The following is a 20,232-nucleotide window of genomic DNA, read 5'->3' as shown; positions in this document are numbered from 1 at the left end:
CTATAGCAAAGGAGTCTGTCTTTAAAGCTAAAAAATCATATTCAGCTGAATACTAAATGAATACTAAAACTATATATATATATATATATATATTATTTTTTTTTGCATAGGCAAAACATTTGAACGAGAAGTAAAAAGTGTTTCCAACACAAGTGCAGACACTGTCATGATTTTAGCACTAGCTAATATGTTGTAACGGGTTCAGACAGAAGAAATAATGGATATATCCCACATCCTCCTGTGATGCTAGGCTGTGCTACGTGTTAGGATACGAACGTGTCTGTCACATCTGCCTTTCAACAGATGCTGGTCCAATAAGTCCTCTAGGAAGCTTAGGAGATATCAGCAGAAAAGAACAATTTAATTTTTCAATCTTGATCAGGACTGTGTATGAGACAGGCCAAAAGGTTATAGCACATCTGGGCATGCCTAGAAGTATCATCTTAGGCAACCAATATACAGTAGCATAAAAACAGGATACTTATGAATTTGGATGTTTCCAGGGTTCAGCGATGTACTGGTAAAAATAAAAAATAATAATAAAAAAATAATTATCTGTATGCAGAGTATGGACACCAAAGCCCTGCACATGTTAGTGATGTTCTTTTTTTGAATCAGTATGTATGTCCTGTTTTGGTGAACAACTGACTTCAACTAAAAGTAATCTAAAAGTAATGACAGCTGTATGAAAATCCCATCATCATGCTGAGAGGCTCTGTCCCTTTGACTGCCTCTCAGGAATATTACTAATCAGTGTTCACTGATTGAGAGGGGCAATTCTGAGTTGTTTTGTAAGACCCCAGAATGAGGTAGTGTTGAGAAAGCTGTGGTAGAGACTAAGGTATCTTTATTAAACAGTTCAATGACTGCTTGCACACTCTGTGTCTTCTGCCAATTCTATTAACTACTTGCTCTGAGAAGTAACACATTTCACTTAAAAAAAAAAAAAAAAATCAGTGTTCAAACATCCCACAAATGTCCATCTGAATATATTTCTACATAAATTCCATATGTTGACAAGCTTATATTTGAGGGAAAAATTGTGTTTCCTAATCCTGTATTTGATTTTCTGTTATAGACTAATCCAATTGCCTGGATGGGAATAAACCTTGGTAAAAGATGATATTTGTCTTTGTTAATCATGTGGAACACCCACAGCTCAAAAAATAGCGAGGTGGTATAACGCAGCCTCAATGTCCATCCTAGAAAATAAATTCTAGATGAAATGGGCCCCATGCTAATAGTTAATACAATCAGTATTATTTCATGCAGAAAAACTTTATAGACTGATTTTGTTGTGGTTTTTGTTGTTGTTGTTTCGTTTTTCTTTCCATGTTTTACTTGCACAGATTTTTCCTATCTTTTCATTTTTGAAGGTGGAATGTCCTTACTCCCCCCCATGAGCCCACGTCTTTTTAGATTTGCATAGTTTATTGGTGAACCTCGCGGTTCCCTGGTTTCCTCACAGAGATGACCTAAGTGCCATGACCACCATGGTATCTAAGCATCATTATGGCTGGCCATGCTACAGGATAGAGTCATTCTGCTGGAGCTGTCCTGATGTAAGTTGTGTTCTACGCCTCTCAGGGTTTGCCTCTATCAGACATCAACCTGCTTAAAGATAAATTTGAGGAACTATATTAATGAATACACTGCTAGCATGTCTTATCCTTCTTTATGCTAACTGCAAGATCATCTTTAGTACCAGTCTTGGCTGATGTAACTATTCAGTACCTGATCTTATCATCCTAAGAAAAGCAAAATCTTAGAGGAGTAACATTTTCATAAAAGTGAAGATAACATAGGAAAACTAAAGCAATTCTGTGCTGCCTATTTGCCTGTAGATCATAAATATTTATTTTATCTCTCTAATCCACCACTACTGAAGGCAGAATGGAAGACCCATATGTGGAAGACTTTGATGGCTTAGCTGACATCTAAGCTCTAAAATATAACTGTCCAATTCTCTATGTTACTGTTCTTGGGCCTGGAGGCTCACTGCAGGACAGCTTTCAGAAGTACATTCCAGATACTGGTGGGACTGACTCTCACTGTCCATTTTCTCTTTAGAAGTCACCTTTCCCTCTTTGTGAAGTAAATTTATAAAGTTTTATAAAAGGTTATAGTCTATGAATTCTGAGAATTCTTGTCCAGTTAATAAGCAAATCAACAGTATTGGCTCACAAGCACATACAATGAATGTGTAACTACCCTTTTTTCTCTACTCTGCTGTTTTCCTTCTTGTTCCTTTTCAATTTAAATTCAGTTTGATTTAGAGAAGCATTTTTTTTTTTTTTTTGTCCATCAGTCTGTTTCTCAACCCCTGTTCTTTTGAATTCGGGGTTATTTCTGTGCCAGAGTTATTCCTTGTTGATGAGCTGGCCATAGTCATATAGGTAAACTCGTATAATTTAAATAGAATTAGCTAAACTACAAATATGTTATCTGATTTATTTGCCTTTTGAATGTCTTGGTGTTTGACTGTTGCTTTAAAAAATTGTACTTTATCCAGATGACTTGTTATGTTCAAAATCCATTTTCCTTTTTGTAGTAGATGTTTTTAAAGACAAATACTTATGGTTGTATTAATGGCAGTATTAAGCAGAACAAAACAAAGTTCAGGGTAGAAAAACACTTGTGCACCAAGGAAGAAGTTGTACAATTAACTGCAGAACTTCATCTGTGGTAATCTTTTCTCAATTTATTGAGAATCATTTTAGTAATGGTGCCTTCTAAAATTGGACTATCAATTAGGTAACTAATTGTAGTTTAATCAGTAGTTCAATCCAGTGTGCTAACTCTAATGTCCTAGACACACAAATACTGTCTAAGAATTTTAGTCAAAGAGGCTTCTCTTCAAATATTATATCCCAATTACCTGTTTGTATTGCAGATGATGTCTAGTGACAACTGAGGCAAAGATAGATAACAGTAGGAAAGAATTAGGACTTTATTTTACATCTCTGAATAACCATTGGTCATCACTAGAAATGCGGGGTGGTTCAGTTGCTGGTGCAGAATACTTTCTCTTTGAAAGAAGAGAAATAGGAAGGGCTGAGTACTGAAGAAAAATACGCATTTCATGGAGTTCTTCAAGATAATTACTTGTGCTAAGATTCTGGTATTTTTTAGGATTCACGGAAGTTCTTGCAAATAAATTGCTGATGAACTGAATGTACATGAAGGACTAATTTTGACCTCCTTGAATAATGATAGAGCTAACTCGGTACTTTCTTTCTGTGCGTATGTTAATGAATGACTTTTTGTACTACTTGACTAGATCTAATTTGTAGCATTCTTTCATGTTCCAGGCAGTGAAATCACTTTTCCTTCCTAAATATGGTTCTAAGATTACCTATCCCTTATAATCACCTATCAAAAGATTTCCTGATGAAGAATAGTGTATTGAGGTACGTTTTAAGGAACTCTTCATAGCACTCGTTAAATTTTTCCTTTTAGGCACAGTTCTAGAGGTTCTTTTTAAGAAAACTGAATGCTTGGAAGAGGTGCCATTTTGACTTTTAAAGAAAAACTGCTGCCTTTTGCTCATAGAACTAATGCAATCCAAACAACAAATATTCAGTCTTTCTGAAACTATCCAAGTAGTGCGTCTCAACTGTGACATAAGGAACTGCTTCTTTGTAAATATATGATTAATATCCCACAGTTATATCACAGATATATTCTTTGTATCAACTGGAATTCTTCCAGTAATTTTTGGAACTTGCTAGAATAAGTAGCATTTTAATTGCAGTTTCATTCATCCAACACAATGCTTTGTAAAATTTACGTATTTCGTTTTTTTGCGGACTTTAGCATTAGGGTTGTGTTGGTGATGTTTGTGGTTTTTTTCCTCCTTCCTTACACTGTCTCATTTCCAACTCTTCTCCCAAATCAGGCTTCATTCACAGTTTCATTAGGATAGCTATTTTCACTGTGAAAAATGCCTAAATGGAAATTGCTACGTTTTTGATAGTAAAACCATATTTTTCTCAGGAAAGGAGTCTATTTTTGCTTGACACCTGTCCTATTTCTTTGGGAAAATAGACCAGTTTTTGAATTTTTAATGAAATGTGAAGAACCTTGAAATTTAAACTGGTTTTGATTTGCTACACTGCTTAGAGTCATAGAATCATTTAAGTTGGAAAAGACCTCTAAGATTATCAAGTCCAACTGTTACTTTTCTCACCTACCCTCACGGAGCTGGATCAGGACAGAGAATATATTTCATATATGCTGCTAAGACATTGGAAAGAAATTCTGGCTTAACTGACATCAGTAGTCTTCATTAATTTCAATTAGACAAGAAATACTTCTATGATGAGTAGGCTACTAATGTAAAAACATATCCAGCTAGCTGCCCAGTCAGATAGAAACTTGAAATTCTCTTTGAAGGCCTCAGCTATCTCTTCAGCTTTTTATGATTACCCCTTCGCATAAATATTTACCAGCTTGTTCACAGATAGAGGATGCCTTGGACACATTTGTGTGAAGGTAATTTTCTGTATTTATGTTATGAGTTCTGTCCCAGCTGCATTTTTTTTTTTTCCTTTTAACTCTTGCTTAAGAAAAAAGTCAGTGAAAGAAAAAAATCTAGGAACAGAACCATAAAATTTACATAAAGATTCAGGTGTTTCAGTTTTCAGTGGTGTTTTTAAGAAGTTGACAGGCTTTACAGATGCTCTCTCTTTTGCTATGGGTTTCCCCCCATGAGCTGGGTGATCAGCTGGTTGTGGAAATGTTGGATTCATGTACAACAGATGAACTGAATTCCAAGGACGGTCATTTCTGTAGATAAGTGGGTGCTTCCGGCAGGGTTTTGACAAAGGCAGGGTGTGGGGACGGGTCCAATTATTTAAAAATACTCAGGTTCCCCTGAACTCAGTGGCAGCAGTCAGGGACTGTTCTTTTGTTTGGAGATCTGTAACCCTTTCTCTCTGCCACTTTGTGAACTCAAGAAGCTGTGTCTTGCGTCATGATGATTTCCTCATGACTATTCTGTTTTTAAGCCCACACTGTGTAAATTTCAATCCATAGCACTTGCTTCTCCAGGAAAATCCCATTAAATATATCTGGATTTTTACTAAATTTCAGTTATGTGGTACACTGTATTGAACAATAGATCCTTTGTTATCTCAGTATAAGGATAGGCCTAGGTGTTCTTTCCATGTAGCTTGAAAGATGGGAACTTAATACCTGAATTAAATTATCTCTATCCAGGCATGTATTTGTCTTTGGATTGAATAGTATTCTGACAGTAGCTGCAAACAACTTTCAATATGAAATTTTTATTTTTATTTTTTTAAACTACTATGCAGAGGTCATCTAATTTTATTTTAAATCATACAGAATAGACCACAAAACTTGTGAGAAGAATATTGTATTTTGTAATATTTGACTGTGAAGAAATTTGCAGTGCAAACAGCAAATTATGAACAACAAATAATTTGCAAGCATTCCACAGACCAATATAATGCATAAAACATAGATTTCTAAATGATTACATTATGATTCATATACTGTGGATAATGATTTATGGACAGATAACAAACAGAAATTTACTGGTATTAATTGATTGCTGTAGATAATTGAGTTCAGCCAGTTGTGATTTAGACAGGATTTAAATTAGTAGCTAGTAATATGTGGTGTTTGAAATCCGTTGAAGATACTCTCAGAGCATCTAGCCCCCCTCCTATAGGAGTTGTTAGTTTAGTTGTTTTCTTCATGATTGATTTATGTTTGCTACTAGTATTCGCAGAATGTTGTAGATGGTGTTTACGTTTATTTTGAATAAAAATACTGCCTTAACTCTTAAAGGCAGCACAACATTATTTATTTTTACGTAATATGATTTTTATGGTTAAGCTTAATCTTTATTAGTATTTGTAACTTTCCTGCAGACAATTCACAGCAAATAATTAGATTGTGTTGACTGCTGCTTCTTGTTCTAACTGATGATTAGAAATCGTACTGAGTTCAAAACATTTCCAGCTCAAGGAAAAATTTTCATTCACAGACTGATATGTGGTTGGATCCCTTGTCCTAACTTTTTAATGCTTCCAATAGATGCCTTTGGGCAAGCCAAAAGTACTAATAAATAGGATAGATAAAGAAAACTATCAAAGCCCTGCTGAAATAGCTACAGAAAAGCAATCAAAAATATTTGCCAGTGCTCTGGAATATTAGACATTCATTACAAAGCCACTGCACAGAATAACTGTGGAGCAATAAGTTCACTTTCATGCAAAACTGAATTGCTTCATAAGGCCGCTTTTATAATCTGAACATTTATAGAAAGGCCAAATATTTTCCAAAGAGATTAAACTCACCTGGGTCCCAGTCTCTGGTGTGACTTTAGGAAATGAAATGTACCAACTCATGAGTGTTATGTGCTACGGAAAATGAGCCATGATCTGTCCTAGATAAAAGTGGTGAGAAAAGCTCAACGTTCTGTCAGAGCAAGTTGCATTCAGTTGCAAAGTGATTTAGCTAGCATGAAGGGAAAAGGCTATTTTACATAAGCTAAAAAAAAAAATGTGTAAGAGGTTAGGAATCACGGCCTTTTGGTGTGGTACCAGACCTGTTTAGATCAGATTTCAAGTCTCTGTGGCCCTCAGATAGACCTTGTGACTGAGGGAAGCAGAGTGTGCAGAAGAGGAAGCCTTTGTCTTAAGCATGAATAAGCATTTGGAGTGAGCATGAGGCTCTCACTTGCCTCAGGATGCAAAGGCAGCTGGCAGCTGAATAGAGGTAGTGCTGTTTTTCTAGATGAGAACAAACAGAGAAGTTTGTGGCAAAAGTAGCACAAGTCGAAGCAGTATGGAGCACTGAGCACAGCCATACTGCACTGTGGTGGCAGATGGGACCAATACAGTACCAGAGGTAGACAAACAAATGAGGGTCCCTGTTCCCAGCATGAGCGATAATGGGTAGAAAAACGATCAGGTCAGTTAATGAGCAGTTGGGTGGGATGCTAGGAGCAGGAGTGGGTAGGTTTTTAAGGCTTTTAAGACTTTTGTCACTGAAATTAAAAAACCTGTCTTAGAGGAACAGCACAGCAGACTAAGAAGCTGTGCAACGTTACTTTTGTTAGCGAATGAAGGAAAATACAAATGAAGGAAGAATGAAGCCACTTCTAGATACGAGGAAGCCTTGCCAATAGGTACCAAGTGAGGCCAGAGGTTTTGTGGTTTGTGGGCAACTGGAGGGAAGAATCCCTGGGTTGAGAATTTAATTCTGTGGTCTACACTCCCCTTTTCTCCACTGCATGTCAACACCACTCTTCAAAGCATCATAAAGTTATGTTTAGAATGATTTCACACCATAGGAGTCTGTGTGTGCATGACTATATACCTCTGTATGTGACTTTTTGCTCATTCTTTCTCCCCGTATTTTATTATCAAGCCATACCACTTGGTTACATCAGTTGGTGTTTTGAGAGCTATTTATAACATTTAAAATAGTGTGTGAAATTGCTATAATGATGTTCTTTAGTGCACAAGCAGGTAAATGGCTGTATGTGCGTGAAAAAGAAAATAAGATTTTGCCTGTTTCATCAAATAGCCAGAAGAGTGTTTTCCACAAAGCTAAGCTTTTTTTTAAAAAAAATTTTTTTCCTCTCCACGTTCAAGACACTAAGTCTTGTTAGTGTCATTGATGTGTACGCTGTTAACTATGTCCCTCATGGGCTAGGTAGTGGTGATGGCTGCATTGGAATGCTTTATATAAATTATATATATATATATAATAGTAACACCACCAAATACAGAAGTAGTTTGAAACCACAGGGTCAGTAGGTTTTCATGGGGCAATTGCTCACCTCAAATGGGCTGGTACTGTAGAAACCTGGAGAGAGTGCTTTGCCTTAGAGCAGCTAAAGGTTAAAGAGAAGCAACTTAGGATGGTGCTTGACTTACTCAGGGGCCTGCAAATTTTTTTTTAGTGAGGGAGGGTGGTGAGATGAATGATCTAAGGGGTATCTGAGTTGGACCTTTTGCCAAAAGGGGATCATCTGTATGAAGGAGATAAAGTACAAGTTAGTGATGCAGCAGCAGGAGAAAGAGAAAGAAAGCAAGGCTGTAGCTGGGGCAAAAGAAATGCTTTGAAGGGGAGGTTTTGAACAAATGGGTGATCGTGATGCTCAGAGACAAAGTGACAAAAGAGTCTTATGGCATCACTGAACCTCCAGCAGCTGCTCCTGCCAGCTTTAGAACCTGACTGTCTCTTCCCAGCAGCCTCATTTCTTCACTGCCACCTGCTTGCTCATGGCTGGGAAATGCCTCTGAGCACCTGCATCTGAAAGGGATCTCTTGAGCTTAAGGGAGATGCTAAGTAGGAGAGAGAACCCCAATTTTTTATTTTCCCTCCCACTGCTATTTCAGTATTCTTATACCACCCTGCAGGTGTTCCCTGTGGCTCAGTCTCTGGCTGCTGGCCTAAAGCAATCTGTGCATCACAGCAGCTTTACCTTTCCAGGAACAAAGCCCTCTTGTGTAGCTGTGGCATGCCCTTGTTCTGCTCGGTCTCCTGCTGCCTTGGAGCTCTGCCTGATTGGAATTGGGTCCTTTGTGGACAGAAGCATTCCTGTTCAGAGCTTTCACCCAACAGTGCAGTGAGACCTGTACAAGAATAATCTTCCTCATTTTCTGGAATCCCAACTCTAAAATAAGTTCTTAACAAAAAAGAGCAAAGCAGAGCACCCAAAGAGTCGCTAAATGAACCTGGAGAAAATTAAGTTAGCTGCGTAGTATTACTGCAGTGTTTTATTTTCTGGGTTCTGGTTTAATTTATTCTTCTAGATGTCCTGAATGGTTGTAGATTTCATTTAAGCTAACTACAAGGCAAACTATAGAACAAGTATGGATTTAGGATAGGGAAAACTTTAGCTGTTATTCATTCATTCCCTTGGTATAATCTGCCGAGTCAGATATGCTCATGTCAAATTAGAATATGAGGTCTATGTTGTTGCATGTGCTTGTCTAACACATGGATGGACCACTAAAAAACTCATTTGTTTTTTATGCTTCTGTCTTCAACAGTCTTCAGAGTGGAGTCCTGCCATGACAAAGTCCGATTGTTCCCATTGCGCAATTTATTTTTATATAATAGAAATGAATGAAATCTGGCTTCTGCAGTCCTTCCAATTACAAACCCCCTCCCCAAGTTTGTTGTTGAAAGTGATGCATGCCTTTTTTTTTTTCCCACATGCTGAATCTGTATTCTTTTATAAAAAGAATCTGAACCAATAGTGCTCAGTCTCCCAAAAGTATATTCAACTTAAAAATCTGCTTTTCTTCAAGATATGTTTGCTTAATGTGATAAGCAACGCTTGCACTACTGATTGCTATGAAATGTGAATCTGTGATTTTAAAAAATCTGTAGCTCTTCTGTTTGAGAAGGAGGAATGTGGGCAAAAGTAAAATTTAAAATAGCCCAGGTATAGCTCAAGGTTCAGCTTGGTTTGCAGCCTTCCCTCAGCATGCCGGTTTTGTCACAGAATATGGGGCTGTTAGATCTGAGTGGCTGTAGATCCCAACCCCGTGCCTTGTCCTGAGCACAGGCAATTCTTGTCCTGTTTCAAAGTCTACTGTTGATATGGAAGTAATTTCAGTTTCTTGTGGGATGTTGAACTAACTCCTCTCTGAATGTTATTTCAGAATTTCAGTTTCTGTCTCAACACTGGAAAGATCTACACTGTGCATATCAATTCCTAATGCATACCTGTGTCCAGCTGGGTGGTGATCTGTCTTGGAGACTCTAGGGAAGTCCTTCAGAAAGGTGTTCTGTATCGTATGTACATATGCACACCCTTAAAGAAAACCCCTGCTTGTTGTATATCTGTGTTCAGGATCAGACAGCAGGGGTGTTTTGTTACAGTGTCATTCCATCTGTCCAAAGCATTGAACTCAACAGTTTTTCTTAGGGGTGTAATTCTCCTTGTATGTAAGCTAAGTCACTTTCTGAAGGTAACCAAGCTGTCTGTCTCTATTGGAAAAGGAACCCAGCATGAGCGGGCCCCAAAAATGTGGTGATGGTATAAATCCAGGCCTTTGTCTTCCACAAAGTACAGGCATAAGCATGAAGAAATTACTATTCTGAAGCAGGTGTAATGTAATGAAATGCATTCCTCCTTGTTACTTAGAAGAATGATGGCTATTTAAGCAAAGTTAAATAGGATGGAACTGTATATAGACAGATAAAGTAGAATGAACAACTTCAGATCTGAAATTCTGTGTATTTAGGGGGAAGCTTGGAAAAAATGTTGCTTCAATTTTTTTCCCCGCTTCTTATAGTTACAAGCGTGTGAGTTTCATCAGCTTGTTTTGATTTGGCTTTATACAACAGATCTTTGGCAACAGTGTCTTTCCAAGCCACTTTTCCTCTTCTAAACAAAATGAGTTAATTTAATAGTATTATTATCATTATTGATCAATTTTTTCACTTTCAGTCATGAGCTTGCAAATATTTTCTGAGAAAGCTTTTTCCCAATTTGGTTTTCATTTTTCTCTGAAGAAGGGTCTGCTAAGAATTTCCAAATTTTTTTGACTGAGCTACCTGCAAACCCATGCTAAGGGCACCTGGCAGTGATGCTGAACTGATGTCTTTCAAAAAAAAATTCCAATCAGGATGTTCTTTTTCCATTTTATTATATGTGTGGTTAGCATATCCAGATTAGAGTTTAAAGATAGACACTCTAAGACAGATAAATATTGACCTGTTTACATGCTGATGTGAAATCCCACTGTGAAACTGTTAAAAAAGGTAGAGAATTCAAAGTGTTCTGCCACAAGCAGGTTATTTTGGGTTCTGTTTGGAGACTTGGAAATAACAGCGACAATTCTGGATGAGTGAAATGGATACATGCTCATTATATGCTCACTTAAACTATCCTACTTTCTTAAAATGAAAAAAAAAAAAATCCATGAGACTGAAGAGAAAATAAAGCAAAAAATGGGAGAGCCTCTGAAATAGGGAATTTTCATTCGGAATTTTTGAAAGGGCACGGGCTCAACCTGGCTACAGCAGCATGTCTTCTCACATTAGAGAGATCTAATTCTTATTTGTTCTGCCTGAGAAATATTTCATCTTATTTAGCTGAAGATAAGAGAATGCAAGAGAGATTCTTTCTCTTGGGCACAATCAAGCTGAGAAAGGGAGAAAATTAACCCAGCTGTCTGCAGCTGTCATGAATCAGAGCTTGTAATCATTTTCTAAAAGTATGGGCCTTTCACAGTGATACACAAATGCCCCTTTAAGATCATTCTGTTGCTGCATGACCTCCAGGTGACCTGGCTGGAATGGTTAACTCTGAGATTTTGGCAACATGCATTTACTTTTTCATAGATGTGAGCAAATTGAGTGGAAATGCACTGAGATGGAAGAACCAACTGAAGAATCCTCCTAGTAAACAGCTATTGATACTTAAATCTGAGAGACTTTTTAAACACATATCAGGTGAGAGAAGTCATATAAATGAGCCTTATACAACATGAGAAAAATAATAAAAATGCAGTGGTTTTATGTTGTTTTGAGCATGGGTCAGGCTACATTCAAGCTGCCTTTCACCTTGAGGTAGGTTTGAATAGAGGAATATTTGAACAAGTCTAAGATTTCTGAGTACCTTTCCTCTCAGAAAAGGACTTTGCTAACTATGCAGCAATTCCCATTTAGCATCATAAAATTTGGAATGATTCAGTTTTCACTGCCCAAAACAAAGCGAAGTTGCTTTGCATGAAAATCTCTTGAGCAATATTTCTGATGTGTTTAAAGAGTTAGACTTATAAGCCCTATTGATGTGATAAATCAATCCAGTTTACTTTTTCGAAGTACCTACATTCAAACAACTTAGTCACCTTCCTCCTTCTGCTCCAGCAACACCTTTAAGTACAAGACCCGCCCCCTCCCCCCCCCCCCAAAAAAAAAAAAATCCTTTAAGATCCTTTGAGATTGATCTCAACAGTTTTTGAAATGATTCCTTCCTCTGTTGGCCCAGAAGGATGGGAAGAGGCTGGGTAACAACAGATTCATGGAGGTTTGATGCAAGAGGTATGCAACTTCTTCTTGGGAATAGGAGACAAAGAGCACACCTGATTTCGTGGGCTGTCTGCATTGCCCAACAATATGTGGTGTGACCCTTGTACATGAATACCTACTAAGAACGCTGCAGAGTACTGCTTAGTTTGTGTGGAGTCGCAGAGACTGAGCAGCTATAACCACCCAAGAAGTTCAGCAAGAATCCCTAAAGACTATTACATCTGAAATTCCTTATTGGTGTTATGAAATCCAAATCATAACAGTAAAAAGCTGTAGTCAGAGTATGTATTTGGCTGAGAACAAGGAGTATAGCAGCCTGCTGGCAGTTTCATTTGCACCTGAATTAGTATAGCCTATTCCTGAGTCAGGAAATAAGCCAGAAATCTAAAAAGCTGAATGAAGGTCTTGTGTTTGAAGATCTCTGATAACCTTGAAGGAAAAAAAAAAAAAAAAGGATTTAAAATCCACAAGGAAATGGGCAACTGCATAATAAAATGTATCTTTCAAGCTACAAGGCAGTATCAGTATATTTCTACTTTTTCACCACAATATGATACTTGGAGCATATCATGCAGGAATAAAAATAGGTTGTGTGCACATGTAAACTCAAAAATTATTCAAGATCCATACACTAAAAGTCCATGTGTTCAATAAAAACATTTTTCATAATGCTATATTTCATGCTGTATTTGGCATATTTTGTGTTCTGTGCAATGCGCTAACTTGGGAATATCTATAAATAAAAACACCTATATCTTTAGGTTATGGTATTCATATTACATAGGAGAAGGAAGGTACTTTTCAAGTCAACTTTTAAACTGGCTTAACAGTATTTTAGTCCTGAGTTTCACAGCATATTGACATATTGAACTGTTTGGATTATTGTCTTTTTCCAAAGGATAAAATTCTCATCATGTAAACATTTGATGGCTTGGTCTGTTAATTTTTGAGTTAAAAACTAAAAGGTAAGATGGATTTCATTTCCAAAATCTTATTTGGAGGTAGCAGAAACCACTTGCTTGAACAATAATTTCAATGGATAACTAAGCAACCGTTCATTGTTAATGGTTGTGCCAAGTGTGCCGTGTAATTAAGGTTGCAGTATGATTTCCATTGAAGTGTCAATGCTGTGTTTGGGTAAGGAAGCTCAGGCTCCTGCATTTCTGGAACATTCTGTTGATTTCAGCATGTCACTAGATGGGAATACAGGGAAAGTATTGGTGTGACTGGGAACCCACGTGAAATCTAAAATAGTAGGACTGTGGGGTAAATGTGGTAAACTAAATACATAGTGTGGCATGCACAGCTACAGGCACAACACTGGAGAAATAGGCGACTGTCATATTTTAAAGTAAAGAAAATTTGACTGTCGTCCTTCTCAAAACATTTTGTTTCCCCTGACCACTTATGTAAAAAAATGCAAATATTTGCTTAGCTGGTTGAGGAGAAAATAGTATTCTTTTAACTATTTTCATGCAGGTGAGGATACCTTCTCAGGACCTGAAGTAGGGAATATGCACTGACGTGGAAAGAAATGAAAATAATAATTAGATTACGTAGCATAACTTCAGACAGTGATGGGGAGGAGAATGAACTAACATGAGTAACTATGGTGAAAGGATCTGATGAAGCAAAATGGCTTCTTACCCAAAGGTCTGATTATATTACCTAGATGTTTAAACCAAGATCTACGACTGCAGGATAGATCTATGAACATATGTATGAAAAATATTGCTTTGGGTGAAATCTATTACCCTTTGTATCGCTTCATAACACATACCTTACAGGTAGTTTGATCCCTGGGCATGAAAATATATTAAAATCAACAAAAATACACCTGATATGGATAGGCAGAATATGATGTTGTATCTGGTAGAAAAGGAGGAAAAATCTCCTAGGCCTGGCTGCCTTCTGCCACCTCTTTTGGTCTGTTGGTGGGCTTTTATTTTCCTTGAATGTGAGCACTTTGCTTGCATACCTGAGTTACAAGGCTGCTGTCCCCTTATTTCCTGTTTGGTCATTAGAAAGAGCTAGGCTCATCCAAAGATGCAGAGAAGCCAAAGTATGATTCCAGTAAGAATTCTAAATTTTCAGTTTTCAGGCTTGTTTGGGGGGAACCTCTCACTGGAAGCTGTTCGCTCCATTTCCTTCCTTTTCTAACACTGCATTTGAGCAGTTGTGTGTCCTTGACAATCATCCATTCTAATGACAGTAAGGGTTTAGGAATTGTTACTATCAACTCACAGAGGACTGCTAAATAAGGAAAAGTCATTACAAGTAATTGTAGTCATTCAGATGACGTAAGTTATGACAGTGCTGGCAACCTTCAGGTATGACTAAAAATTAGGAAGCTCTGCAGGTAAATTCTTTGATTGAAAGAAACGTTCAGTTTGTAGTTGTTTGAAGGTTGGTTTTTAACTGATGGTAGCAAATAAATTGAGAAGCTTGGTGTTAAATCAAGAAAATACAATGCTGAATGTTCAGAATTAAACTTTAATGTTTCTCCATTTATTTATTTATTTATTTATTTTAATGTGTAAAATACTGGAAGCTGCTTTTCCTTTTTGAAACCTCCACAATTCCATTAATAACACTTTAAAACAGTAAAAGACCTGTATCTTTAAGTACAAAATTATTAACTAGTAATGCTTTTTGAGAAGCTAATATAATGTAAACTGATGTGATTGTACTGGATGGAATCTGAAAAATTGTCTGGAATCTGAAACAGTCTATGCTGAGGATTGTCTCACTCAGAATTCCAAAGGCAGAATGTAATACGTGCACCTTATATGTTTTGTACAGTGTGGGATGTGATTTTTTCAGAGCTATTGAACACCTTGAACTTCCTTCGAAATAATTGCACACTTAAAGAGCATCTTAGAAAGTATGGATTTGATTTTGGACTCCTTATGATTCAAAGGAGCATTTATTCAGTTATTTGAACCAGCTCCTCCACTGTAATGTCTGTTATGTATTTTCAGATATGGATTTAGACTAAGATTACAGAATTCCATTAACCTTCAATATTTTGATCTGGGGAACTGGTTTGCATCCATATCTCAGAAAACATGTCTTTGCTACATCCACCAGCAAACCTTGTTTGCAAGGGCATGATGGTAAATTTTGGGATTCTTTGATGTATAATCCAAAGCCAGGTAAGTATTTCCTCGTAAGCCATTACATCTATATATCCAGAAAGAAACATGAACTCTGATTTGCTTTTGCCAAAAAAAAAAAAAAAGGAATATTTTGAAGTAATTTACATTGCTGTTTAGAATATTGTCTTACAAACTACAGATTCTCTACACATTATGGGGTTCAGAGGATACAGCATAAGAACACACCGTAAGTCCAGATATGTCCAGAAGTTTGCAGACTCTAAGATGGCAGCAATTTAGAATCTTTTATTCAGTCATAGAACTCCGTATGTGTTGCTCTCAAACGTAAAATATGAAGATTAAATGAGCTATCTTATTAGTTTAAGTTCAATGTAGAAATGTGTTAAGGCTTTGGGGGTGTTATTTTTTCCTTAGTCATCAAGTATGTTGAGTTTGATGCAGAGAAAACATGAAAGCAAGATTTACTTGCTGTTCACAGATTTTAGAAGATGGATAAGGCCTAATAGATCACCTAGTCTGCTATCCTGTGGAAAGGAAAAAAAAAATGCAAGATGCTACGTTTTTTCCACTTCTGTTTCCAGTTAATCCTGAAAGTCTTGGCTGATGGGTCTTCTGTCTCATCCCACAGCTTGAGACATCTCACTGTGAGGAAAAAATACTGCATCTTGCAAGGTGCTTAAAATGCAGAGTGCCCATCTTATGCATGTTCTACTACTGTAAGTTTCTTGGAAAGACACAAAATGTGAGGAGGGTGAAAAAGGAAGACTTCATGATCTGGCCAAGTCACCACAGTTTCCCATGTAAGATGCCCACCCTGAATGTGTGTGTGACCCATATAGAAATGCAGGTGCAGCCATGGGTGTTGGTAGCCACAGGAAAACTCTGGACCTGAAGTGAAAACAAGTGGAAAGCAGACTTAGAAAGCTTGGAAACCGATGCCAAAAATGATGTGAGAACTTACTATCATGCTTTTTTAGCAACAATTAAAACAACAACTAGGTCATAATAACACTTTTTGCACACTTTAAGGGAAGGAGGATGAGTAACACCAGATTAATGAGATATCAAGAAAAAGTGTAATATTGATGATGACTGAACTATGTTAGTCGTAAAATTGTTGATAATTTTCCTTAAAAAAAATCCATAATTGTGCATTTTGGGAACAGAAGTTGTGGTAAATACCAGAAATGAGTGATGCTTTATGCTTTTATTTATTTATTTTTAAGCTTTTGTGACATGTTGTCAAGTCCCCTGGGATAAGTTTTCTTCCTTTAGTACTTGAGGGGATGGGTATGAAAGCAAGGGGAATATTTTGGATTAGAAAAGGACACTGAGAAAGAAAGGTACTATACAACTCTGATTTATTCTGAATAACTGACAGTCTGTGGCGTTGTGTCATTCTGTATTGAGTGAACGTCTCAGCAAGAGTTCCACCTCCTCTCTGTAAACCTGGTTGTTAAGCCAATTAAAAGTGCACAGAATCAGCTGTAACATGTTCTTCTAATGTATACCTTTAAATTGAATTATTATCCTTCAAGCACACTGGAGCAGCATGTACTTTGTTAATCAGGTATCAAGTAGCTGTGACCAACTCTGTTTCTTCATGTCATTTGCAAATAGGAATGAAAAGGTTTCCCTGTGGGCAACACATGCAAGGAAGCTTCCAGATGCTGACTCACTAATTTTGCTGGTATTTTCATATTGTGTTCTGAGAAAGTGGTGTCTAGGAGCAAGGTCTGATGAGAAATTATCAGAATAATATAAGTATTATCAGAAAAGAGATGCACTCACAACCATGTAGGTGCACGCTGTAGAAAACTGGCGTGGCAGCTACTGGTTTCCAGGAAGGATAGATGCAATTGCAAGTGCTATAAAACTTTGAGCCAATGAACGTGAGTGTGGCTGTACAAACTCAATTTTAAGAAAAATAATTTAATGTGGCTTTTCTTCTGCATCTGCCAGTTTGCAGGGCTGGTATTTTTCATCTGCAGTAAGCCACTGTGTGCCACAGAATGGTGAGGAAATGAAGCAGGAGAAACTGAGCTGAGATTTGTGAAATGGGCAAATATTTAAATTAGTAAAGGCAAAGACTTCAGCAGCATCCTCTGAAATATTATATATGTAGGGAAGTGTTAGGCCAGTGGCAAATCTGCTCCTGGGATGTGTAACATACTGCCAAACTCAGAAAATGAGAAAATCAATCTAGTGTCAGTTGCCTGGTTCTACTCTCTCTATGGGTTTGTATTCATGTATGAAAATACAGATCCCTGGGTTGGTTGTGAATAAACATTAATTCATTGCTTTCAGTGTGTTTGTGCCAATTTATCCCAAGTGAGAGATTGGGCTGGATTTAGTGGAGGTAGCAGTATCAGTGATTTGTCCTGCCTTCTTTTTTATGAGAAAAGTATTCTAACAGTTGAAGAAGCTGATAAATCATTTGGAAAGACAAATAAAATATAGGTCTAGCCTCCGGAGTTTATTCACCGCAAACACTATTGTTACCTCTGCTACTTCCGTCTCAGTGGGAAAATGTGTGTAAATCCCCTGTGGAGATGAAGCCCAAGTGATCTCAAATCAGTAACATCCAGTATCAACAATGTAGTCTTATTTTCTTTACAGAGAGAAAGAAATCAAGGTCAGCTCACAATATAAAATTTTGCTTTGACCATATGTGCATGAGAGGGTTGGTTTGTTGCTTTGGGGAGTGAGAGGTTTTTTTTATTATTTTTTATTTTCAGTCAGTTCTTGTCAGTCCAAGGCCAATTAAAATAAATAAATAAATAAATAAAAGGCAAACTGAGAATGCCCTTATTCTGCAGGTAATGACATAAATTACCAAGCAGGGTTCCCAGTGACTCAGAAGCCAGCACAAATCTATCTGGGATGCTACAGTTGCTGCTTTGCTCTGGTAGAGATTTATATCACCACTGTTGTTGCAAACAAAATAGGTCACAGTCAACAATTTGGTATTTTTCAGCAAAACTTTGTTTCTATTGAGAATTTCCAGGTAGCTTTGCTTTGATGTGTTGGAGTTAAAAGGACTAAATCATCATCTTGTCAATGCTACTTCTCTTTTAAATACTTATATAAAATACAGTAACATAGATGCTCTCTGCCTTAACCAGAGTGTTTCAGAGCAGTACGCTGTCTAACTTTCTCCTGTTCCCTTGATGTTCATTCCCACTATTGTTAATCCTTTGGAAGAAATAAAGAAATGAAACACAAGGTGGTCCTGCAAGCATATGTGAGGGAATTAGTTGTGTTCCTTGCTAAACAAGAAAATCTTTGAAAAACTGGAGGTGTGCTCAGAGACCAAACCCCTTCTCATTACCTTCTCCTTACCTCCCACATGGGATACGTATGCTGTATCCTCATGAGTACAAGCATCTGGAATGTCGAAAGGTATATCTCCTTTGTGAAAGGAAGCTTGAAGACTGGTTAAGTAACCTCAGAAGAACTAAGGGAACACTAGGGTCAGGTTCACAGTGTTCCTCAGGAAATCTCATCTTCTGGAAATTATACAGGAGAAACAGAGAGAAAGCCTACTTTGCCTTCCCTTCATGCAGTGATACCTCCTCTCACATTGAAGCTCCTTTGTTCAATACCACCCTCTTTTGAGGATCAGAGCACAAACTACACTCCTGCCCCATAGGAGAAAACAGAGGGAATATTCCTATTCCTCACTCCTTGTTAGTTGCATTGGCCTTCTTTCAGCCTCCTGTGAGGCAGCAGCACCACCAGAGTGAGTGAGTGTGTGTAAATGCTAGTTATAATGCAGCCCTCTGCAGCATTATCTTCTGTTTTCATACTCTTAAGCCTAAAATAAATACCGTGATTTTTTTTTTTCAGGTCACAGCGATGTGATTTATTCTTGTGCTCTTGGCTTGGTTTGCATGCCATGCTTCAATCCACCCTAATGTTTTCTATTTTTCCTTTTCATTCTGTTCTTGTCTTAAATAGAGTCCCAGATCAAGTCCTCTTTTGCCCAAGCCTTCATTGATCTTTCTCTGTAGTAGAAAGTTGGATATTAGTTTAATTTCTTACAACCTTATCAGTTTTCTTCTCCTCCACTCCCTTCATATTTCTGCTCCAAATACTTTGGGAATGTCTCCAATTAACTTTTTCATTACCTTTGCTTTTTTTTACGAACTAAGAGAGAACCCTAAAATGCCTCCCACACACCAAGATCATTTTTGCCCTCCTGTATTCATATGCAAGCATTCCAGCTGGAAACTTTGAAAGTTTCCAGCCTTGTCTCAGCCCTTGAAGGCTGTCTTCAGACAGGAACTGGTTAATAGCTTTTGATTTAAAAACAGGCAGTGAGGAAATGGAGGTTTTAGGGTTGGATAAGTTTCTTATTCCAGTCTAAGTGGAATATGTCTTAGGCACTCACTCTACCTTACTCACATCCCTACTACAGGTATCATTGTTTGTCACGGTGTATATAGCTAGATACTCTATTCCAGTGAATGTTTCTTATGTTTGATAGGAAATACACATTTTCCCATGGGTAAATGTAGAGTCATGTAAGGCTAGTACTCAGCCAAGAATTAAAAATGCCATTTTTTATGTTAAGTGTATAATTATAAACTGTAGAAGTGCATTTCTCACAAACTGGGGCTCCCTGTTTCTGGTCTGCAGATATTTCTGTACAGCAAGATCTGGCCACTCATATATCTTGTCACAAGTAGCACCTTCAAACTGCTACTCAGCCTTACACAAACTCTACTTCCATTTCAGCTAAAGGTGGAGGATCCAGTTTTGCAGTCTGATGTGCAATGATCTATTGGACAGATAAATAAGGTTTTCCCTGGTCTTTCTACATCATTTACCTTCCTGGTGCTCTATGCCATGGAAAAAGCATTCTTCTGATGTGTTTCACAGTGTGTCTGTGAGATCTCCTGCCACCAAAACTTTGTGCAGAAAATAGGGGGAGCATGTGTTCAGCACAGTGACAACTCATGTAGATGTAGCATCAGGATTAATTGCATTATAAGCTCCAAATTATCTTTTTCATGTCCTGCTTGAAAGAACTTGCTCACAAGTTAGTATTTTTGTTGAGTTGTAATTGCACATACTA

The sequence above is a fragment of the Cygnus atratus genome, chromosome 1 (genome assembly GCF_013377495.2).
Source record: "Cygnus atratus isolate AKBS03 ecotype Queensland, Australia chromosome 1, CAtr_DNAZoo_HiC_assembly, whole genome shotgun sequence".
Lineage (NCBI taxonomy): Eukaryota > Metazoa > Chordata > Aves > Anseriformes > Anatidae > Cygnus > Cygnus atratus.
The sequence above is the reverse complement of the archived record's forward strand: the minus strand, read 5'-3'. Positions refer to the sequence as shown.